General features: G+C 37.3%; 1 pseudogene; it reads right to left on the bottom strand.

Moving 5' to 3' along the window:
- Window positions 1–24,953: 24,953 nt before the first annotated feature.
- On the bottom strand, window positions 24,954–25,644 carry LOC101118801 (mRNA turnover protein 4 homolog; annotated as a pseudogene).
- Between the last annotated feature and the right edge of the window lie 270 nt (window positions 25,645–25,914).

Consider the following 25,914-nt stretch of genomic DNA (forward strand, 5'->3'; position numbering starts at 1 on the left):
CAGGATTTTCACTCTCCTCTTTCACCTTAATCAAGAGGCTCTTTATTTCCTCTTAGCTGTCTGCCATAAGGGTGGTTTCATCTGCATATCTGAGGTTACTGATATTTCTCCTGGCAAATTTGATTCCAGGTTGTGCTTCATCCAGGTCACCATTTTGCGTGATGCCCTCTGCATATAAATTAAATAATCAGGGTGACATTATACAGCCTTGTTGAACTCCGTTCCGAATTTGGAACCAATCTGTTGCTCCATTCTGGTTCTGACTGTCGCTCCTTGACCTGCATACAGATTTCTCAGGAGGCAGGTAAGGTGCTCTGGTATTTTAATCTCCTGAATAATTTTCCACAGTTTGTGAGTGAGTGAAGTCACTCAGTCGTGTCCGACTCTTTGCCACCCCATGGACTATAGCCTACCAGGCTCCTCTGTCCATGGGATTTTCCAGGCAATAGTACTGGAGTGGATTGCCATTTCCTTCTCCAGGGGATCTTCCTGACCCAGGGACCGAACCCGGGTCTCCCGCATTGTAGATAGATGCTTTACCATCTGAGCCAGCAGGGAAGTCCTGTTGTGTTGGAATATTAATTTCACAAGACTCACCACTGATTGTGGTGACCCACAAATTCAAAGGCTTTGCCTTAATCAGTAAAGCAGAGGTAGATGTTTTTCTGGAATTCTCTTGCTTTTTCTATGATCATTGACAATTTGATCTCTGGTTCCTCTGCCTTTTCTAAACCCAGGTTGAATGTCTGGATTTTCTTTGTTCACATACTGTTGAAGCCTAGCATGAAGAATTTTTAGCATCACTTTGCTAGTGTGTGAGATCAGTGCAGTTGTGTGGTAGGTTCAACATTCTCTGACATTGCCTTTCTTTGGGATTGGAATGAAAATTGAGGTTTTCTAGTCCTTTGGCCACTGCTGAGTTTTCCAAATTTGCTGGCATATTGAGTGCATCACCTTAACAGTATCATCTTTTAGAATTTGATATAGCTCAACTGAAATTCCATCACCTCCACTACCTTTGTTCATAGTGAAGCTTCCTAAGGCCTTGACTTCATACTCTAGGATGTCTGGCTTTACATGAGTGATCACAACATCATGGTTATCTATGTCTTTAAGATCTGTATAGTTTTTCTGTGTATTCTTGCCAGCCCTTCTTAATATCTTCTGCTTCTGCTAGGTCCATACATTTCTGTTTTTATTTTGCCCATGTTTGCATGAAATATTCCCTTGGTATCTCTAATTTTTCTTGAAGAGATCTCTAGTCTTTCCCATTCCATTGTTTTCCTCTATTTCTTTGCATTGATCACTGAAGAAAGTTTTCTTATCTCTCCTTGCTCTTCTTTAGGACTCTGCATTCAGATGGATATATCTTTCCTTTTCTCCTTTCCTTTTGTTTCTCTTCTTTTCTCAATTATTTGTAAGGCCTCCTCTGACGACCATTTTGCTTTTTTGCATTTCTGTTTCTTGGGGATGGTTTTGATCATCACCTCCTGTGCAATGTCATGAACCTCCATCATAGTTCTTCAACCATTCTACCTATCGGATCTAGTAATCATTATACTAAACTTCAGTGAAAGTTAAGACAACTAACATCTCACTCAGAGTAAAGATCCATGTCCTTACAATGGCCCCTTTCCCTACAGAGTGGATACTGCTCACCTCTGATCTCAGCTCCCAACCAGTTCCCTCTCCATTGCTCAGCTCCATAATCACTGTCCTATTAATTTTCCCTTGAACATCTCATTGGCAGTAAGTGTCTATTCTGGAGAGCACACTCTCTAGAGATCTGTGTGATCAAATTTTATAATTTCTCAATCATTTTCTTTAATGCTCCAACCTACGCCTCTCTTGTCCTCCTCTACACTTTCAGTCCTATGTATAGTTTACTTTATCTTTTAATTTATAGCACGTATCATTCTATAATGCAGTGTTTTTGTTGTTGAATTATCAGTCATGTCTGACACTTTGCAAACCACGGACTACAGCATGCCAAGCTTTCCTGTCTTTCACCATGTCCTAGAGCTTGTTTAAACTCCAGCTCATTGAGTCAGAGATGGCATCCAACTATCTCGTCCACTTTAATTTCCTTCTCCTCCTACCTTCAATCTTTCCCAGCATCAGGGTCTCTTCCAATGAGTCGGCTCTTTGCATCAGGTGTTGAAAATATTGGAGCTTCAGTTTCAGCATCAACCTTTCCATGAATATTGGGGACTGATTCCGTTTAAGACTGACTGTTTTGATCTTCTTGCAGTCCAAGAAACTCTCAAGAGTCTTCTCCAACACCACAGTTCAAAAACATCAATTCTTTGGGCTCATCTTTCTTTATAGTTCAGCTTTCACATTCATACATGACTACTGGAAAAGCCATAGCTTTGACTAGACAGATTTTGTTGGCAAAATAATGTCTCTACTTTTTAATATGCTGTCGAGGTTGATCATGGCTTTTTTTCCAAGAAGTAAGGATCATTTAATTTCATGACTCCACTGACCATCTGCAGTGATTTTGGAGACCAAGAAATTAAACTCTGCCACTGTTTCCATTGTTTCCCCACCTATTTACCATGAAGTGATGGCACTGGATACCATGATTAGCCTTTTGAATGTTGAGTTTTAAGCCAGTTTTTCACTCTCTTCTTTCAACTTCTTCAAGAGGCCCTTCAGTTCCTCTTCACTTTCTGCCATAAGGGTGGTATAATCTGCTTATCTGAGGTTACTGATATTTTTCCTGGCAGTGCTGATTCCAGCTTGTCCTTCATCCAGCCCAGCATTTCACATAATGTACTCTTCTTATAAGTTAACTAAGTAGGGTAACAATATACTCAGTAGTGTACACTTTACTAATTTGCCCATTGTTTATTATCTGACTCAACATTCTAGACTAAAGCTCCAGAATTTTGCTAATTTACCAGTGTATTCAAACACCTGAAAATAAGAGCAGTTTCAAAACTTTTTGAATAAATGCAATTCACAGATTTGTGTCACCATGTCACAGTTGGGTTTCCTTGGTGGTCAAAAGGTAAAGAATCCATCTGCAAAGAAGGAGACCCAAGTTTAATCCCTAATCAGAAAAATACCCTGGAAAAGGGAGTGACAACCCACTTCAGTATTCTCGCCTGCAAAATTCCATGGAGAGTTGAGCCTGGAGATGCACCATCTATAGTGTTGCAAAGAGTTGAACATTACTGACAAACACTTTTTCTAATATACATTATTGTAATAAATCTTAACTTTTGCACTAAATTTTTTATTCTTTCCATTTCACAGATGTAGAAACTGAAATCCAAAGAACTTACATATACTGACTAAGGTCATGCACACAATCTGTTACAGGTTCTTTGCAGAAAACACACAGCTTCAGTCCGAAAAGGAAAAATAATTAGATTGCTTCAAAATTTCTACACGTTAGTAAAATGAGTAGAGTGCTCATGGTGAAGAATGCTCATTTATAGGTATGGCTAGCTGTCAAAGACAGGTTAGCAAATAGTTGGAGAATATTTGGGTCTAGGGGAAATAAATGAGGTAGGAGATATGGAATCAGAAACATTCAAGAGCAGAGTTGTACAATTTGCTGTTGTTGGTCCATCTCTAAGTCATTTACAACTCTTTGTGACCCTATGGATTGATGCGAGGCAGTCTTCATTGTCCTTCAGTATATCCCAGAGTTTGCTGAAATTCATGTTCATTGAGTCGGTGATGCCATGCAACCTTCTCATCCTCTGTTATCCCCTTCTCTTAACTTCAATCTTTTCCAGTATTAGTGTCTTTTCCATGAATCAGATCTTTGTATCAGGTCACTAAAGTATTGGATCTTCAGCTTCAGCATCACTCCTTCCAATGAACATTCAGTGTTGATTTCCTTTAGAACTGACTGGCTTGATCTCCTTGCTGTCCAAGGGACTCTCAAGAGTCTTCTCCATAACAATATTGGAAAGTGTCAATTCTCCTGTGTTCAGTCTTCTTTATGGTCCAACCCTCACATCCATACATGATTACTGGCAAAACCATAGCATTGACTATATGGACCTTCATCGGCAAAGTGATGTCTCTGTTTTTTTTTTTTTTGTTTTTTTTAATCTAGGTTTGTCATAGCTTCTCTTCCAAGGAGCAAGCAACTTTTAATTTTGCCATTGTGATCACGTACTAAAGCGATTTTGGAGCCCAAGAAGATAAACTCTGTCACTATTTCCGTTTTCTCCCCCTCTATTTGCTATGAAGTGTTGAGAACAGATGCCATGATATTAGCTGGGTTTTTTTGTTTGTTTGTTTGTTTGTTTTTTAATGTTGCGTTTTAAGCCAGATTTTTCACTCTCTTCTTTAGCTTTCATCAAGAGATGATTTAATTTGTCTTCACTTTCTGTCAGAGTTGTATCATATCCATATCTGAAGTTGTTGATATTTCTCCTGGCAACCTTGATTCCAACTTGTGATTCATTCATCTCAGAATTTGGCATGATGTTCTCTTCAAATAGGTTAAATAAGCAGGATGCCAGTATATGGCATACTCCTTTCCCAATTTTCCCTTAACATACTCCTTTCCCAATTTTGAATCAGTCCATTGTCCCATGTCTGGTTCTAACTGTTTCTTTTTCACTTGCATACAGGTTTCTCAGGATGTAGGTATGGTGTTTTTGTATTCTCATCTCCTTGAGAATTTTGCAGTTTGCTGTGATACACACAGTCAAAGACTTTAGCACAGTCATTGAAGCAGAAGTAGATGTTTCTATGGAATTTCCTTGGTTCTCTATGATCCAATAAATGTTGACAATTTGATCTCTGGCTCCTCTGCCTTTTCTAAATCCAACTTGGATATCTGGAAGTTCTTGGTTCACATACTGTTGAAGTCTAGCCTGAAGGATTTTGAACATTATCTTGCTAATAGGTGAAATGAGTGCAATTGTGGGTTAGTTCGAACATTCTTTGGCGTTTCCTTTCTTTAGGATAGAAATGAAAACAGGTTTTCCAGTCATGTGGCCACTGCTGAGTTATCCAAATTTGCTGGCATAATGAGTGCAGCACTTTAACAGCACCAACTTTTTGGATTTGAAATAGCTCATCTTGAATTCTTCACCTCCACTAGCCAGTGATACTTCTAAGACCCACTTGACTTCCTCTAGGTGAGTGATCACACCTTTGTGGTTATCTGGGTCATTGAAACCTTTTTTATATAGTTCTTTTGTGTATTCTTTCCATCTACTTATTCTTTGGAACTCTGCATTCAGTTGGGTGTATCTTTCCCTTTGTCCTTTGTCTTTCACGTCTTTTCTTTTCTCAGATATTTTTAAGGCCTCTTTAGACAACCATTTTGCCCTCTTGCATTTCTTTTTGTTTGGAATTATTTTTTCCACTGCCTCCTGTACACTGTTATGAACCTCTGTCCACAGATCTTCAGGCACTCTGTCTATCATTCTAAACCCTTGAATCTATTTGTCACTTCCACTGTATAATCTGGCGAAGGCAATGGCACCCCACTCCAGTACTCTTGCCTGGAAAATCCCATGGATGGAGGAGCCTGGTAGGCTGCAGTCCATGGGGTCGTGAAGAGTCGGACATGACTGAGCGACTTCACTTTCACTTTTCACTTTGATGCATTGGAGAAGGAAATGGCAACCCACTCTAGTGTTCTTGCCTGGAGAATGGCAAGGATGGGGGAGCCTGGTGGCTGCTGTCTATGGAGTCACACGGAGTCGGACACAACTGAAGCGATTTAGCAGCAGAAACAGCAACTGTATAATCATAAGGGATTCTGTTCAGATCATACCTGAATGGCCTAATTGTTTTCCCTAGTTTCTTCAATTTAAGTCTGAATTTTATAATGAGGAGCTCATGATCTGAAACACATTGAGCTCCAGGTCTTGTTTTTGTTGACTGTATAGAGTTTCTTCATCTTCAACTGCAAAGAATACAATCAATCTGATTCTGGCATTTATCATTTGGTGAGATCCAAGCATAGTGTCATCTCTTGTGTTGTTGTAAGAGGGTGTTTTCTATGACCAGTGTGTTTTCTGAGCAAAATTATGTTATCATTTGCTCTGCTTCATTTTGTACTTCAAGGCCAAACTTGTCTGTTACTCCAGGAATCTCTTGATTTCTTACTTTTTTATTCCAATCCCATACGATGAAAAATAGCTTTCTTTTTTTTATTTTATTTTTTTTCCGATAGTTGTAGAAGGTTGTGTAGGTCTTCATATAATGGTTCAACTTCAGCTTCTTTGACATCAGTGATTATAGCATAGATTTGGATAACTGTGATGTTGAATGGTTTGCCTTGGAAACAAACTGAGGTCATTCTGTTTTTCTTTTTTGTTTGTCTGGTTTTTTTTTTTTTTTTTGGATTACAACCAAGTAGTGCATTTCAGTCTCTTTTGCTTACTATGAGGGCTATTCCATTGCTTCTAAGAGATTCTTGTCCACAGTAGTAGATATAATGGTCCTCTGAATTAAATTCACCCATTCCCATCCGTTTGAGTTCGCTGATTCCTAAAATGTCAATGTTCATTATTGCAATCTCCTGCTTGACTACATCCAACTTATCTTGATTCATGGACCTAACATTCCAAGTTTCTATTCAACATTGTTCTTTAAAGCATAGAAATTTACTTTCACCACAAAACACATCCAAAACTGGGTATCATTTCCTAGCCTCTTTGTTCTTTCTGGAGCTATTTCTCTCCTTTTCTCCAGTGATATTTTGTACGCCTACTGACCTGTGGGGCTCATCTTCCAGTGTCATGTCTTTTTTACTTTTTTTTTTCATACTGTTAATTAAGTTCTCATTGGAAGAAAGTTGAAGTAGTTTGCCATTCCCTTAACTAGTGGAATATGTTCTGTCAGAACTCTCCACCATGACCCATCTGTTTCGGTTGGCCCTGCAAGGTACAAATGGTAGTTTGACTTTTATTATTCTCTTGAAAATACATTGCCAGGTTTTAACCATCCTTTCATTTCCAAAAATAAACTTCTGGGTTAAACTGAGAAACTTAGCCACCTTGCTGAAGGCAGAAAGAATGATCATAATTGGGAGTCAGGGGAGGTAATACACATTAAGGAAAAACTGTCCCTTACTTTTACCATGCACATAATCCAGATGGCCGTTTTTTTTTTTTAATAGCTTTATTGAGGTATAATTTACATACCATTAAATTTACTCATTTTAAGAGTACCATTCAATGATTTCTAAAAAGTGAGTGGAATTTTAATATTTAGAATTTAAATCAGAAAGACATTTAAGAGTTGACAACAGGTGTTAAAACTGCAATTTAGAAGATTTATTGTCCTGTCCAAAATGAAAAGTTGTACCACTCAAATTGAGACCTTTCATAATTTAAAACGAATCAGGTATGACTCAGATTTTTATGGGTACAAAGTGGGACCCTCTTTTCTTCATTTCTCCTTTATCCTAAACTACATATACTGAATGAATCCCCAATAATATCTGAATGGGTGACTATTTGTATAATTTAAAAAGACAACACAGTACATGTCACAGTAAAACAAGTGTTTCCCTGAGGTTCCTATGGTCCTTTGATAAAATGTTCAAAAGTTAAGGTGTTCATTGATCGAATTTTAAGGAGGGAAATTATGGTTTAAGTTGTTCAATTGTTTAAATTTACTGAACACTTACTATATGGCAGGCACTCTTAGACCTTGTAGAGTCAGAAATGAACAGCACAGACATGTTCTTGCCCATATTGAACATACAGTTTCCTTGGAAAAAGAAGACTCTGTTGTAAGATCAAGAAGGGTTGCTCGTATACTGATAGATGTCTATGTAAGATAAATCTGTATTCTACAGATGCATCAAAAGTTGTTTATTTTATTTTATTATTTTTTTTTTTTAGTTTTTTTATTTTTTAAATTTTACAATCTTTAATTCTTACATGCATTCCCAAACATGAACCCCCTCCCACCTCCCTCCCCATAACATCTCTCTGGGTCATCCCATTGCACCAGCCCCAAGCATGCTGCAACCTGCGTCAGACATAGACTGGCGATTCAATTCTTACATGATAGTATACATGTTAGAATGTCATTCTCCCAAATCATCCCACCCTCTCCCTCTCCCTCTGAGTCCAAAAGGTATTTATTTATTTTTTACTTTATTTTACTTTACAATACTGTATTGGTTTTGCCATACACCAGCATGAATCCACCACGGGTGTATATGAGTTCTCAATCCTGAACCCCCCTTCCACCTCCCTCCCCATACCATCTCTCTGGGTCATCCCAGTGCACCAGCCCCAAGCATCCTGTATCCTGCATCGAACCTAGACTGTCAATTCGTTTCTTACATGATATTAAACATGTTTCAATGTCATTCTCCCAAATCATCCCACCCTTGCCCTCTCCCACAGACTCCAAAGGTCTGTTCTATACATCTGTGTCAATTTTGCTATCTCGCATACAGGGTTATCATTGCCATCTTTCTAAATTCCATATATATGTGTTAGTATACTGTATTGGTGTTTTTCTTTCTGGCTTACTTCACTCTGTATAATCAGCTTCAGTTTCATCCACCTCATTAGAACTGATTCAAATATATTCCTTTTAATGGCTGACTAATACTCCTTTCTGTATATGTACCACAGCTTTCTTATCTATTCATCTGCTGATGGACATCCAGGTTTCTTTCATGTCCTGGCTATTATAAACAGTACTTTGATGAATATTGGGGTACATGTATCTCTTTCAATGCTGGTCTCCTCAGTGTGTATGCTCAGCAGTGAGATTACTGGGTCATAAGGCAGTTCTATTTCCAGTTTTTTAAGGACTCTCCACACTGTTCTCCATAGTGGCTGTACTAGTTTGCATTCCTTGAATAGCCAAAGCAATCTTGAGAAAGAAGAATGGAACTGGAGGAATCAACCTGCCTGACTTCAGGCTCTACCACAAAGCCACAGTCATCAAGACAGTATGGTACTGGCACAAAGACAGAAATATAGATCAATGGAACAAAATAGAAAGCCCAGAGATAAATCCACACACCTATGGACACCTTATCTTTGAAAAAGGAGGCAAGAATATACAATGGAGTAAAGACAATCTCTTTAACAAGTGGTGCTGGGAAAAATGGTCAACCACTTGTGAAAGAATGAAATTAGATCACTTTCTGACATCACACACAAAAACAAACTCAAAATGGATTAAAGATTTAAATGTAAGGCCACAAAATATAAAACTCCTAGAGGAGAACATAGGCATAACACTCTCCGACATACATCACAGCAGGATCGTCTATGACCCACCTCCCAGAATTCTGGAAATAAAAGCAAAAATAAACAAATGGGATCTAATTAAAATTAAAAGCTTCTGCACAACAAAGGAAAATATAAGCAAGGTGAAAAGACAGCCTTTGGAATGGGAGAAAATAATAACAAATGAAGCAACTGACAAACAACTAATCTCAAAAATATACAAGCAACTTATGCAGCTCAATTCCAGAAAAATAAATGACCCAATCAAAAAATGGGCCAATGGATAGACATTTCTCCAAGGAAGACATATAGATGGCTAACAAACACATGAAAAGATGCTCAACATCACTCATTATCAGAGAAACGCAAATCAAGACCACAATGAGGTACCATTTCACACCAGTCAGAATGGCTGCAATCCAAACGTCTACAAGCAATAAATGTTGGAGAGGGTGTGGAGAAAAGGGAACCCTCTTAAACTGTTGGTGGGAATGCAAACTAGTACAGTCACTATGGAGAACAGGCCAATATTACTAATGAACATAGATGCAAAAATCTTGATATCTATAGGACATTTCACCCCAAAACAATGAATTTCACCTTTTTTCAAGTGCTCATGGAACCTTCTCCAGGATAGATCACATCCTGGGCCATAAATCTAAACTTGATAAATTCAAAAAAATCGAAATCATTCCAAGCATATTTTCTGACCATAACGCACTAAGATTAGATCTCAATTACAGAAGAAAAACTATTAAAAATTCCAATATATGGAGGTTGAACAACACACTTCTGAATAACCAACAAATCACAGAAGAAACTAAAAAAGAAAGCAAAATATGCATAGAAACTAATGAAAATGAAAACACAACAACCCAAAACCTGTGGGACACTATAAAAGCAGTGCTAAGAGGAAAATTCATAGCAATACAGGCATACCTCAAGAAACAAGAAAAAAGTCAAATAAATAACCTAACTCTACAACTAAAGCAACTAGAAAAGGAAGAAGTGGAGAACCCCAGAGTTAGTAGAAGGAAAGAAATCTTAAAAATTAGGGCAGAAATAAATGCAAAAGAAACAAAAGAGACCATAGCAAAAATCAACAAAGCCAAAAGCTGGTTCTTTGAAAGGATAAATAAAATGGACAAACCATTAGCCAGACTCATCAAGAAGCAAAGAGAGAAAAATCAAATCAATAAAATTAGAAATGAAAATGGAGAGATCACAACAGACAACACAGAAATACAAAGGATCATAAGAGACTACTATCAGCAGTTGTATGCCAATAAAATGGACAACGTGGAAGAAATGGACAAATTCTTAGAAAAGTACAATTTTCCAAAACTGAACCAGGAAGAAATAGAACATCTTAACAGACCCATCACAAGCACGGAAATTGAAACTGTAATCAGAAATCTTCCAGCAAACAAAAGCCCAGGTCCAGACGGCTTCACAGCTGAATTCTACCAAAAATTTCGAGAAGAGCTACCACCTATCCTGCTCAAACTCTTCCAGAAATTGCAGAGGAAGGTAAACTTCCAAACTCATTCTATGAGGCCACCATCACCCTAATACCAAAACCTGACAAAGATGCCACAAAAAAAGAAAACTACAGGCCAACATCACTGATGAACATAGATGCAAAAATCCTCAACAAAATTCTAGCAATCAGAATCCAACAACACATTAAAAAGATCATACACCATGACCAAGTGGGCTTTATCCTAGGGATGCAAGGATTCTTCAATATGCGCAAATCAATCAATGTAATTCACCACATTAACAAATTGAAAAATAAAAGCCATATGATTATCTCAATAGATGCAGAGAAGGCCTTTGACAAAATTCAACATCCATTTATGATAAAAACTCTCCAGAAAGCAGGAATAGAAGGAACATACCTCAACATAATAAAAGCTATATATGACAAACCCACAGCAAACATTATCCTCAATGGTGAAAAATTGAAAGCATTTCCCCTAAAGTCAGGAACAAGACAAGGGTGCCCACTTTCACCGCTACTATTCAACATAGTTCTGGAAGTTTTGGCCATAGCAATCAGAGCAGAAAAAGAAATAAAAGGAATCCAAATTGGAAAGAAGAAGTAAAACTCTCACTGTTTGCAGATGACATGATCCTCTACATGGAAAACCCTAAAGACTCCACCAGAAAATTACTAGAGCTCATGAATGAATATAGTAAAGCTGCAGGATATAAAATCAACACACAGAAATCCCTTGCATTCCTATACACGAATAATGAGAAAGTAGAAAAAGAAATTATGGAAACAGTTCCATTCACCATTGCAACGAAAAGAATAAAATACTTAGGAATATATCTGCCTAAAGAAACTAAAGACCTATATATAGAAAACTATAAAACACTGATGAAAGAAATCAAAGAGGACACTAATAGATGGAGAAATATACCATGTTCATGGATTGGAAGAATCAATATAGTGAAGATGAGTATACTACCCAAAGCAACTTACAAATTCAATGCAATCCCTATCAATCTACCAGCCATATTTTTCACAGAACTAGAACAAATCATTTCAAGATTTGTATGGAAATACAAAAAACCTCAAATTGCCAAAGCAATCTTGAGAAAGAAGAATGGAACTGGAGGAATCAACTTGCCTGACTTCAGGCTCTACTACAAAGCCACAGTCATCAAAACAGTATGGTACTGGCACAAAGACAGACATATAGATCAATGGAACAAAATAGAAAGCCCAGAGATAAATCCACACACATATGGACACCTTATCTTTGACAAAGGAGGCAAGAATATACAATGGAGTAAAGACAATCTCTTTAACAAGTGGTGCTGGGAAAACTGGTCAACCACTTGTAAAAGAATGAAACTAGATCACTTTCTAACACAATACACAAAAATAAACTCAAAAGGCATTAAAATCTAAACATAAGACCAGAAACTATAAAACTCCTAGGAGAAAACTTAGGCAAAACACTCTCAGACATAAATCACAGCAGGGTCCTCTATGACCTACCTCCCAAAATATTGAAAATAAAAGCAAAAATAAACAAATGGGACCCAATTAAACTTTAAAGCTTTTTCACAACAAAGGAAACTATAAGCAAGGTGAAAAGACAGCCTTCTGAATGGGAGAAAATAATAGCAAATGAAGCAACTGACAAAGAATTAGTCTCAAAAACATACAAGCAACACCTGAAGCTCAATTTAGAAAAATAAATGACCCAATCATAAGTGGGCCAAAGACCTAAACAGACATTTCTTCAAAGAAGACATACAGATGGCTAAAAACACATGAAAAGATGCTCAAGATCACTCATTATCAGAGAAATGCAAATCAAAACCACAGTGAGGTAGCACCTCACGCCAGTCAGAATGGCTGCTATCCAAAAGTCTACATGCAGTAAATGCTGGAGAAGGTGTGAAGAAAAGGGAATCCTCTTACACTCTACATGGGAATGCAAACTAGTAAAGCCACTATGGAGAACAGTGTGGATATTATTTATTTTATTTTATTTTTATTTTATTTTTTTAATTTTAGTTTTTATTTTTAAATTTTAAAATCTTTAATTCTTACATGCATTCCCAAACATGAACCCCCTCCCACCTCCCTCCCCATAACAACTTTCTGGTTCATCCCCATGCACCAGCCCCAAGCATGCTGCATCCTGCGTCAGACATAGACTGGCGATTCGATTCACATGATAGTATACATGTTAGAATGTCATTCTCCCAAATCATCCCACCCTCTCCCTCTCCCTCTGAGTCCAAAAGTCCGTTATACACATCTGTGTCTCTTTCCCTGTCTTGCATACAGGGTCGTCATTGCCATCTTCCTAAATTCCATATATATGTGTTAGTATACTGTATTGGTGTTTTTCTTTCTGGCTTACTTCACTCTGTATAATCGGCTCCAGTTTCATCCATCTCATCAGAACTGATTCAAATGAATTCTTTTAACGGCTGAGTAATACTCCATTGTGTATATGTACCAGAGCTTTCTTATCCATTCATCTGCTGATGGACATCTAGGTTGTTTCCATGTCCTGGCTATTATAAACAGTGCTGCGATGAACATTGGGGTACATGTGTCTCTTTCAATTCTGGTTTCCTCAGTGTGTATGCCCAGAAGGGGGATTGCTGGGTCATAAGGTAGTTCTATTTGCAATTTTTAAGGAATCTCCACACCGTTCTCCATAGTGGCTGTACTAGTTTGCATTCCCACCAACAGTGTAGGAGGGTTCCCTTTTTCTCCACACCCTCTCCAGCATTTATTGCTTGCAGATTTTTGGATCGCAGCCATTCTGACTGGTGTGAAGTGGTACCTCATTGTGGTTTTGATTTGCATTTCTCTAATATTGAGTGATGTTGAGCATCTTTTCATGTGTTTGTTAGCCATCCGTATGTCTTCTTTGGAGAAATGTCTATTTAGTTCTTTGGCCCATTTTTTGATTGGGTCGTTTATTTTCTGGAATTGAGCTGCATAAGTTGCTTGTATATTTTTGAGATTAGTTGTTTGTCAGTTGCTTCATTTGCTATTATTTTCTCCCATTCAGAAGGCTGTCTTTTCACCTTGCTTATAGTTTCCTTTGTTGTGCAGAAGCTTTTAATTTTAATCAGATCCCATTTGTTTATTTTTGCTTTTATTTCCAGAATTCTGGGAGGTGGATCATAGAGGATCCTGCTGTGATTTATGTCTGAGAGTGTTTTGCCTATGTTCTCCTCTAGGAGTTTTATAGTTTCTGATCTTACATTTAGATCTTTAATCCATTTTGAGTTTATTTTTGTGTGCGGTGTTAGAAAGTGATCTAGTTTCATTCTTTTACAAGTGGTTGACCAGTTTTCCCAGCACCACTTGTTAAAGAGATTGTCTTTACTCCATTGTATATTCTTGCCTCCTTTGTCAAAGATAAGGTGTCCAATTGGAAATAGAACTGCCATATAACCCAGCAATCCCACTACTGGGCATACACACTGAGGAATCCAGAATTGAAAGAGACACGTATACCCTAATGTTCATCACAGCACTGGTTATAATAGCCAGGACATCGAAGCAACCTAGATGTCCATCAGCTGACAAATGGATAAGAAAGCTGTGGTAACATATACCCAGTGGAATATTCAGTTCAGTTCAGTCACTCAGTTGTGTCCGACTCTTTGCAACCCGGTGAACCTCAGCACTCTAGGCCTCCCTGTCCATCACCAACTCCCAGAGTTCACCCAAACCCATGTACATCGAGTCAGTGATGCCATCCGACCATTTCATCCTCCGTCACCCCTTCTCCTCCTGCCCTCAATCTTTCCTAGCAACAAAGTCTTTTCAAACAAGTTAGCTCTTTGCATCAGGTGGCCAAAGTATTGGAGTTTCAGCTTTAGCATCAATCCTTCTGAAGAACACCCAGGACAGATCTCCTTTAGAATGGAATGTTTGGATCTCCTTGCAGTCCAAGGGACTATCAAGAGTCTTCTCCAACACCACACTTCAAAATCATCAATTCTTCAGTGGTCAGCTTTCTTCACAGTCCAACTCTCACATCCATACATGACCACTGGAAAAACCATAGCTTTGACGAGACAGATCTTTGTTGGCAAAGTAATGTCCCTCCGTTTCAATATGATGTCAAGATTGGTCATACCTTTCCTTCCAAGGAGTAAGTGTCTTTAATTTTCATGGCTGCAATCACCATGTGCAGTAATTTTCCAGCCCATAAAAATAAAGTCAGCCACTGTTTCCCCATCTATTTGCCATGAAGTGATGGGACCAGATGCCATGAACTTAGTTTTCTGAATGTTGAGCTTTAGGCCATCTTTTTCACACTCCACTTTCACTTTCATCAAGAGGCTTTTTAGTTCCCCTTTACTTTCTGGTATAAGAGTGGTGTCATCTGTTTATCTGAGGTTATTGATATTTCTCCTTGTAATCTTGATTTCAGCTTGTGCTTCTTTCAGCCCAGCATTTCTCATGATGTACTCTGCATATTAGTTAAATAAGCAGGGTGACGATATACAGTCTTGACATACTCCTTTTCTTATTTGGAACCAGTCTGTTGTTCCATGTCCAGTTCTAACTGTTGCTTCCTGACCTGCATACAGATTTCTCAAGAGGCAGGTCATGTTGTCTGGTATTCCCATCTCTTTCAGAATTTTCCACAGTTTATTGTGATCCACACAGTCAAGTCTTTGACATAGTCAATAAAGCAGATATAGATATTTTTCTGGAACTCTCTTGCTTTTTCCATGATCCAGCGGATGTTGGCAATTTGATCTCTGGTTCCTCTGCCTTTTCTAAACCAGCTTCAACATCAGGGAGTTCATGGTTCATGTATTGCTGAAGCCTGGCTTGGGGAATTTTGAGCATTACTTTACTAGTATGTGAGATTAATGTAATTGTGTGAACATTTGAACAGTTTGAATATTTGAATAGTTTGAACATTCTTTGGCATTGCCTTTCTTTGGAATTGAAATGAAAACTGACCTTTTCCAGTCCTGTGGCCACTGTTGAGTTTTCCAAATTTGCTGGCATATTGAGTGCAACACTTTCATAGCATCATCTTTTAGGGTTTGAAATAGCTCAACTGGAATTCCATCACCTCCACTAGCCTTGTTCATAATGATGCTTCCAAAGGCCCACTTGACTTCACATTCCAGGATGTCTGGCTCTAGGTGAGTGATCACACCATGATGATTATCTGGATCATGAAGATCTTTTGTGTACAGTCTTCTGTGTATTCTTGCCACCTCTTCTTAATATCTTCTGCTTCTGTTAGGTCCCTACAATTTCTGCCCTTTATTGTGCCCATCATTGTGCCCATCTTTGTATGAAATGATCCCTTGGTATCTCTAATTTTCTTGAGGATATCTCTAGTTTTTGCCATTCTATTGTTTTCCTCTATTTGTTTGCATTGATCACTGAAAAAAGCTTTCTTATCTTTCCTTGCTGTTCTTTGAAACTCTGCATCCAAATGGTTATGTCTTTTCTTTTCATTTGTGCTTTTCGTTTCCCTTCTTTTCACAGCTATTTGTAAATCCTCCTCAGACAGCAATTTTGCCTTTTTTTCATTTCTTTTTTTGTGGATGGTCTTGATTCCTGACTCCTGAACAGTGTCATGAACCTGCATCCATAGTTCATCATGCACTCTGTCTATCTACTCAGTCATTAAAAAGAACACATTTGAATCAGTTCTAATCAGGTGGATGAAACTAGAGCCTATTATACAGGGTGAAGTATGCCAGGAAAAAAAAAAACAACACCAATACAGTATACTAATTCATATATGTGGAATTTAGAATCATGGCAATGATAACCCTATATGCGAGACAACAAAAGAACAGTCTTTTGGACTCTGTAGGAGAGGGCGAGGGTGGGATGATTTTGGAGAATGGCATTGAAATATGTATATTATCATATATGAAATGAATCACCAGTCCAGTTTTGATGTATGAGACAGGGTGCTCGGGGCTGGTTCACTGAGATGACCCCGAGGGATGGGATGGGGAGGGGGATAGGGGTTGGGTTTCAGGATGGGGAACACATGTACACCCATAGCAGATTCATGTCAATGTATGGCAAAACCACTACAATATTGTAAAGTAATTAGCTTCCAATTAAATGAATAAATTTATGAAAAAAATAAAGTTTTCCAAGACAGTGTCAAGAGTTGGCTTCATATCATTAGTTGAGTTTTAAAAACAGATATGTAGAGTTGAGATAATTTTTCAAAAATTTATTCTGAGCAGAGGGAGAAGTACGAACAAGATGCATTAAATGATGTGCAGTGTGTGACTGAACATAGGATACAAGTTGGAGGTGGGAGACAGAGTTGGGACAGAAGAGATATGACTGAAGAGCTAGTAAGGCCCAAGTCATGCCATGCTAAAGGCCAAGACATCACCCTTGGAGGCTTGGTGGGGAGAGGCTTGAAAAAAATTTACACAGTCACATGACAATTAGCATTGACATTTAGGGAGATGACTCTGTTTGTGTTGTGATGAAATTTTGGAAGGTATAAGCCAAGTGGCAGGGAGATATTTTAGGACATATTTGGAGGAATCCAGCTTTTGTAATAAACTCTTTTTTATAATTTTTTTTCTAAAAGTTCTTCCAGGTTTCTCTCTTTTAAGATATTTGTGAGATTTCATGTTTCCTATCTTTCATTTTATCTGAGCAAGCTGCTTTTGCAGGTGAGTAATGAACTGGAGATATATTTTGTCTAAGCCAATGGAACTGAATGACTACATAGAGACCCACTTCTAGCTCTTTTTACTCCCAGAGTCAAAGATCTAAAAACATACCAAGGAAGAGACTTCATAAGAAGTTTTTCATTAGTAAGAATTCAGAGAAACAGCTGAGAGTAGAGCTAATGTTCTGTTGGTAAAGCAAATGAGGAACAGAGAACAATTAACAAAAGAAATATCAGGAAATGTTGAGAAATGATTTGTGGCATAAGTGAGGGCAAGATAGAAGAGGAGACAGAAACGGGGTTTAGAATCCACACTTTTATTTTTGGAAATGTAAAAGTGTGCCGTGAAAGACAGGAAAAAATATTTTAAGTTCGATTGCTCCTCTGGGAAAAGCAGAAACACTCAAGTAGAACAAATTCACCCTTCTTTCCACTTCTTTATTTAGAAAAGAAAAATATATATATATATTGCAGAGAGGGCATTTACTTTGATTATGCTGGGCGTCTTGCATAATTGAGGGAAGGAAAGTACAAGAAAGTAAAAGAAAACAACAATATTTGAAACAATAAGACTTTCGAGTGTGCTTAAGATATTGTCACCCTGGAGGAGCATGTGGAGATCTGAGGATGAATAAATGTTTTGGAACAGACCCATTTTGAATACAGAGCCAGAGAGACATTTTCTCTGTGGATCACACAGTGTGAGACTAGGATTTCCCATTTCTTTCCCCCATCATTTCCTCTACAGGTTTACATATTTTATAAAAAGTGGTTTTATACCATGCACACTGGATAGCATCTAGACCAGAAGATATACTAACTGTACAAAGAAAGCACTTGAGAGCAGAATACTCCTTATAGATATTGTAGCTATAATTCTGCCAAGTTCAATTAACCTTACTAAAAATAAACAAAAATGCAGAAGTAGATTTAACAATTCATTCAAAATGTAAAAGTCACCCAGAGAGATGTTATGGGGAGGGAGGTGGGAGGGGGGTTCATGTTTGGGAACGCATGTACACTCGTGGTGGATTCATGTTAATGTATGGCAAAACCAATACGGTATTGTAACGTAAAATAAAGTAAAACTAAAAATTAAAAAAAAATTAAAAAATAAAAATTTGTATAAATTCTACTAAAAAAATGTAGAAGTCAGTGTTTCAAGTAGGAATTGGAAAAATAAGCTATCATCTAGGGCATTTCAAAGATTCTATGTTAAAATTATATTCATTACCATGAGGAAATGAATGAGAGAGCACTTGGTATTTAAAAATCAATAACATTTTGCTTTGATTCTTCTTTATTTCTACAAATAATTAGGGATTTTGTCACTCGATTATCTCCATCACAATGCTAGTTGTGTTTTTCTTCTAAATCCTGGGATATTAGAACTGGAAAAGCTTCTAGGGACATTCTGCAAAATCTCTATAAATGAAATAAAGGCTCAGAATGACAAAATTTATTTTCAGAGTTTAAAGGCTATCCTGGTAAGAGACTATTTAGTTAATCTACAATCAAAATTATGTCAGAGTTGGAAATTTGGAGACAATGAGCTAATACATTATTTTTTTTTCCTGGCACCTCTTCTTAATTTAGTGAAGTGATAGCTCGTGAATTCCTCTAAAGCAGGAAATGAGAGGAAACTGTTGGATTTCTTAAATTTCCCTGATTATTAGAATAAGAGATGGTGCCATATAGAAAAAACGCTGTATGAGTCAAGTTACAGTTTGAATCTCTGGTACAGTTATTTTCCAAATTTAAAGAGAATGTTATTTTGCTCTTTTGCTGACATCCATGAAGAATATATAGGCATCAGAAAATCATGCAGACAAAGGCCAGGAAAGTGCTTAGATGATAAGACTGTCTCTTATGATTATAGAGATTAAGCAATGGAAACAAAATTCTGAACAAGTAGTTTAAAGACATGGAGGAAAATTAAATCTTTGAAGATCTTCTCTTTTACTTTAGTTTCTGTAATAAAATACAAAGAAAGATAAATTATGCATTATTTTTTTGCGTCTAACTCATAGTATTTGTCACTTCTGTAATTTTTTTTTCTAATCATTTCAACGTGATTTTTAAAAATGCTGAGACCATTGACAATGTCAGTTAGTATGTTCATGCTTACTGATATGCAACTTAATGAAATTCTATCTCTAGTCATTGATGAAATCCATTATAACCTTGATCAATATTGCCTTTTTGTTGTCATGTGTCAATTTAGTTCTTACCTGAAGTTGAAAATCTTGGCTGATTTATGCAGAGATTGGTATTGGTGATCAGTTGATTCTACATGGGCAAGGTAAAATAAGGGAGATGCACTTTTTTAAAGTGTAGTTCACTTAAAATATTGTTAGTTTTAGGAGTACAACATAGTCATTCAATATTTTTATGTTATATTTGATAAAAAGATACTATAAAATATTGGCTATATCCCAATAGTGTGCACTTCATTTCTGTGTCAAGTTTATTTATACCTAGTAGTTTATATCTTGTAATCCTCTTCACCTATATAGCCCCTCCCCACATCCTTCTCTGTGTTGGTAACCATTAGTTTTTTCATGGGGTCACAAAAAGCGGGACATGACTTAGTCACTGAACAACAATTTGTTCTCTGTATCTCGTCTATTTCAGTTTTATTATATCAGTTAACTTATTTTGTTTTTAGATTCCACATGTAAGTGAAAACATATAATATTTGTCTTTGTCTGACTTACTTCACTGAACATAATATCCTCCAGGTCCATTCATATCATTGCAAATGGAAAAGTTCTATTCACTTTAGTGGCTGGGTAATAGTCATTGTATGTATACACCATATCTTCTTTATACATTCTTCTGATTGATTAAGGTTGCTTCCATATCTTGGCTAAATAAAATAATGCATTATGAAAATTGGTGTTTATATATCTAATTGCTAATTCTTTTTGTGGGGGGTGGGGTGGGGATAGGGGAAATATACCCAGGAGTAGAATTGCATATATGATGTCTATGGCTCATATGGTAGTTATATTTTTAATTTTCTTTATTTTTTTCTTTGATAATATAATAGTTTAATTGAGATATACTTTATATACCATGCATTTGAAATGTAAACTGTATACTTCAGTGCAGTCACAGAGTTGTATAACCGTTATAACAATCTTAGAACATTTTTATCACCTGGAAAAGAAACCCCATAAGCTCATGGCATTTAACCATTGCTCCCTCAAGTTCCCATTTCCGACCCCCTGCCCCTCCCCATGCATGTCCCAGCCATAGGCAACCACTAATCATAGTTCTATCTCCGGACTTGCCTACTCTGGACATTTCTTTCTTTCTTTTTTTTTTTTTTAGTTTTTTATTTTTTAAATTTTAAAATCTTTAATTCTTACATGCATTCCCAAACATGACCCCCCCCCCCACCTCCCTCCCCGTAACATCTCTCTGGGTCATCCCCATGCACCAGCCCCAAGCATGCTGTATCCTGCGTCAGACATAGACTGGCGATTCAATTCTTACATGATACTATACATGTTAGAATGCCATTCTCCCACCCTCTCCCTCTCCCTCTCCCTCTGAGTCCAAAAGTCCGTTATACACATCTGTGTCTTTTTTCCTGTCTTGCATACAGGGTCGTCATTGCCATCTTCCTAAATTCCATATATATGTGTTAGTATACTGTATTGGTGTTTTTCTTTCTGGCTTACTTCACTCTGTATAATCGGCTCCAGTTTCATCCATCTCATCAGAACTGATTCAAATGAATTCTTTTTAATGGCTGAGTAATACTCCATTGTGTATATGTACCACAGCTTTCTTATCCATTCATCTGCTGATGGACATCTAGGTTGTTTCCATGTCCTGGCTATTATAAACAGTGCTGCGATGAACATTGGGGTACATGTGTCTCTTTCAATTCTGGTTTCCTCAGTGTGTATGCCCAGCAGTGGCATTGCTGGGTCATAAGGTAGTTCTATTTGCAATTTTTTAAGGAATCTCCACACTGTTCTCCATAGTGGCTGTACTAGTTTGCATTCCCACCAACAGTGTAGGAGGGTTCCCTTTCTCCACACCCTCTCCAGCATTTATTGCTTGCAGATTTTTGGATCGCAGTCATTCTGACTGGTGCGAAGTGGTACCTCATTGTGGTTTTGATTTGCATTTCTCTAATAATGAGTGATGTTGAGCATCTTTTCATGTGTTTGTTAGCCATTCGTATGTCTTCTTTGAAGAAATGTCTATTTAGTTCTTTGGCCCATTTTTTGATTGGGTCATTTATTTTTCTGGAATTGAGCTGCATAAGTTGCTTGTATATTTTTGAGAGTAGTTGTTTGTCAGTTGCTTCATTTGCTATTATTTTCTCCCATTCAGAAGGCTGTCTTTTCACCTTGCTTATATTTTCCTTTGTTGTGCAGAAGCTTTTAATTTTAATAAGATCCCATTTGTTTATTTTTGCTTTTATTTCCAGAATTCTGGGAGGTGGATCATAGAAGATCCTGCTGTGATTTATGTCTGAGAGTGTTTTGCCTGTGTTCTCCTCTAGGAGTTTTATAGTTTCTGATCTTACATTTAGATCTTTAATCCATTTTGAGTTTATTTTTGTGTGTGGTGTTAGAAAGTGATCTAGTTTCATTCTTTTACAAGTGGTTGACCAGTTTTCCCAGCACCACTTGTTAAAGAGATTGTCTTTACTCCATTGTATATTCTTGCCTCCTTTGTCAAAGACAAGGTGTCCATATGTGTGTGGATTTATCTCTGGGCTTTCTATTTTGTTCCATTGATCTATTTGTCTGTCTTTGTGCCAGTACCATACTGTCTTGATGACTGTGGCTTTGTAGTAGAGCCTGAAGTCAGGCAAGTTGATTCCTCCAGTTCCATTCTTCTTTCTCAAGATTGCTTTGGCTATTCGAGGTTTTTTGTATTTCCATACAAATCTTGAAATTATTTGTTCTAGTTCTGTGAAAAATGTGGCTGGTAGCTTAATAGGGATTGTATTGAATTTGTACATTGCTTTGGGTAGTATACTCATTTTCACTATATTGATTCTTCCGATCCATGAACATGGTATATTTCTCCATTTATTAGTGTCCTCTTTGATTTCTTTCATCAGTGTTTTATAGTTTTCTATATATAGGTCTTTAGTTTCTTTAGGCAGATATATTCCTAAGTATTTTATTCTTTTCGTTGCAATGGTGAATGGAATTGTTTCCTTAATTTCTTTTTCTGCTTTCTCATTATTCGTGTATAGGAATGCAAGGGATTTCTGTGTGTTGATTTTATATCCTGCAACTTTACTATATTCATTGATTAGCTCTAGTAATTTTCTGGTGGAGTCTTTAGGGTTTTCCATGTAGAGGATCATGTCATCTGCAAACAGTGAGAGTTTTACTTCTTCTTTTCCAATTCGGATTCCTTTTATTTCTTTTTCCGCTCTGATTGCTGTGGCCAAAACTTCCAGGACTATGTTGAATAGTAGTGGTGTAAGTGGACACCCTTGTCCTGTTCCTGACTTTAGGGGAAATGCTTTCAATTTTTCACCATTGAGGATAATGTTTGCTGTGGGTTTGTCATATATAGCTTTTATTATGTTGAGGTATGTTCCTTCTATTCCTGCTTTCTAAGCAGTTATACTTTTCCTATAGTAGTACCAATTTAAGTTCCCACCAATGGTGTACTAGGGTTTCTTTTCTCACCTTTCTTGGCAGCACTTGTTATTTGTTGTGTTTTTGATGATAGCCGTTTGGACTTGTGTGAGGTGATATCTCACTGAGTTTTGATTTGCATTTTCCTGATGATTACAGATGTTATACATCTTTTCATATGCTTGTTGGTCATGTGTATGACTTCTTCGGAAATTCCTATTCAGGTCTTTTGCCCATTTAAAATAATACATATTTATTTATTTATGGCTGTGTTTGGTCTTTGTTGCTGCACAGGCTTTTCTCTAGTTGTGGTGAGTGAGGGCTATTCTTTTTTTGTGGTGGGAGTCTTCTCACTGAGATGGGTTCTCTTTTGGAGAATGAACTTTAGAGTATATGAGCTTCAGTTGTTGCAGCATATGGTCCCAGAAGTTGGGCTCCTGGTCTCTAGGGCTCGTACTCAATAGTTGTGGCACACAGGCTTAACTTCTCTGTGGCATGTGAGATCTTCCTGGATTAGGGATTGAATCTGTGTTTGCTGCATTAGCAGGCAAATTATTTACCACTGAACTACCAGGAAAATCTTATGTCTGTTTTTAATTGGGCTTTTTAAATATTAAGTTATATGAGGTTTCTATATATTTTGTATATTAACCTGCTCTCAGACATATCATTTACAAATATCTTCTCTCATTCAGAAAGTTGCCTTTTTTGTTGTTGAGTATTTCCCATACTTATGTAAAAAGTATGAGATTTCCATGCATATGGAAAAGCTTTTAAGTTTCATTAGGTCACATTGGTTCATTTTTACTTTTGTTTTCCTTGTCTGAGGAGACAGATCCATATAAATATTGCTAAGATTTATGTCAAAGAGTGACATGCCTATATTTTCTTCTAGGAGTTTTATGGTTTTTCATCTTACACTTAGATCTTTAATCTATTTTGAGTTTGTTTTCATGTATGCTATAAGAAAATATTCTACTTTCTTTTTCTTTCTTTTTTTTTTTTTGCGTGTATCAATCCAATTCTCCAACACCACTTATTGAAGAGACTTTTTTTTTCTCATTATATATTTTTGCACCCTTTGTCATAGATTGATTAAAGGTATGGGTGTGGGCTTATTTCCAGGATCTCTATTTTGTTTCATGGATCTGCATGTTTTTCTTGTGCTAGTTCCCTACTGTTTTGATTATTGTAGCTTTGTAGTATAGTCTGAAGTCAAGGAACATTATACCTCCAAAGTTCATTCTTATTGTTCAAGAATGCTTTAGCTCTTTGAGGTCTTTTTGATTCATACATATCTTAGGATTATTTGCTTTTGATCTATGGAAAATATCATGGGTATTTGAAATATATTTATTTATGTATTAGAAAAATGAAATTTGTTTACTGAGAAAACTGGTAAAAGTAGTTGAGTCTTAGTTGTGACATGCAGGATCTTAATCGTGGTTTGTGAGCTTCTCTGTAGTTGAGGTGCGTGGTCTCTGTAGTTGCAGCATGCAAGTTTTGTTGTCCCACAGCATGTGGGATATTATTTCTTTGACCAAGATCAAACCCATATTCCCTGTATTGGAATGTGGATTCTTAACCAGTTGAATCCCTGTCATGGATATTTTGATGGGTGATTTTATTAAGTCTGTAGATTGTTTCACGTAATATGAACATTTAACAATATTAATTCTTCTAACCCAGAAAAAAAACTGGATGTTTTTCAGCTTTTTTTTTTGTTCCAAATCAAAGCCCAAACCTAACAATTTTTTTTTCTCAAGAAAAATTCCCTTTGCAGAAGATACCCTGAAAGACAGCTTCATTGTTTGTAGAAAAATAACCTGTCCTTGTCACCCTCGCTCATGTTCATCCACAGCAAAATACATGGCTGCTCTCCCAGGAAGGCACTGGCAGTCCCTCATGGTCCAGTCTGGATGAGGCCTGAAGAGGTCCAGAGGCCCTGACCCCAGTGCCCATCAGCTGTCATCATCGTCTTTCTCTGACCCTGGCAAGTCATCTCCCATCTGTAGGAACCTCTAGACTGCACATCCCGCATGTATTTCAGGGTCACCTTGAGTTCAGCCATCTTATACCCAAAAAGCTTCAGTATGTGGGCCTGCTCTGGGATCAGCACATTGCCCTCTTTGCACACCTTGTAGTTGGACAGCAGGTTTGCCACACCTTTCTTTGGGGCCGTTGGCAGACCCAGCTGCCTCAGGTGTGCCTCCATGGAATCTGATAACTGTTCCAGGAGCCCCAGGTCCAGATCATGGTGAAAGCAGACTATACTCAGATATAGTCCATTTCTGTGTATTTCATGAACCATTCATTTACTTCCTTCTTAGTTCCATTGGCAAAAAGGAGACCAACATCACCCCTCAACTTCCTGCTGACCTGATGCAGATTGTCTTAGTATTCATCAGATGGGCTTTGATCCAAGTCCACCATCATCACTTTGTTTTTGCCAAAGAACATTAGCCTGTGCTTCCAGGTGCTGTGAATGTCCTTCAGCTTGTTCTTCCTCATGCTAGCCATGGAGAAGATGAAGAGGTACTTGTATGTGTTCACACATTCCTGAAGCTCTTTTATCAAGTTCTGTTTCATTTCCAAGGCTTTCTTGGCAGTTTTGGTTAGGAAGACTTTCTTGTTGCACTTGGACTTGGGCATCTCACTGCAGGCACCTAAATGTGTTTCATTTAAATGAATCATCCACAGTTCCCATCATCAAAGTCTTATAGTTTTCAGAGTACAAGTTTTTCACCTTTTTGATTAATTTTATTTCTAAGAATGTTATTCTTTTTGATGAGGTGGTAAATTGGATTGCTTTCTTGATTTGTTTCAGATAGAAGTTATTAGTGTACAGAAAAGCAACAGACTTCTCTATATTAATCTTATATCCTGAAACTGCTGAATTCATGTATCGATTCTCATAGTTTT

This window comes from Ovis aries, chromosome 11, assembly GCF_016772045.2.
Source record: "Ovis aries strain OAR_USU_Benz2616 breed Rambouillet chromosome 11, ARS-UI_Ramb_v3.0, whole genome shotgun sequence".
In the NCBI taxonomy this organism is placed as follows: Eukaryota; Metazoa; Chordata; class Mammalia; order Artiodactyla; family Bovidae; genus Ovis; species Ovis aries.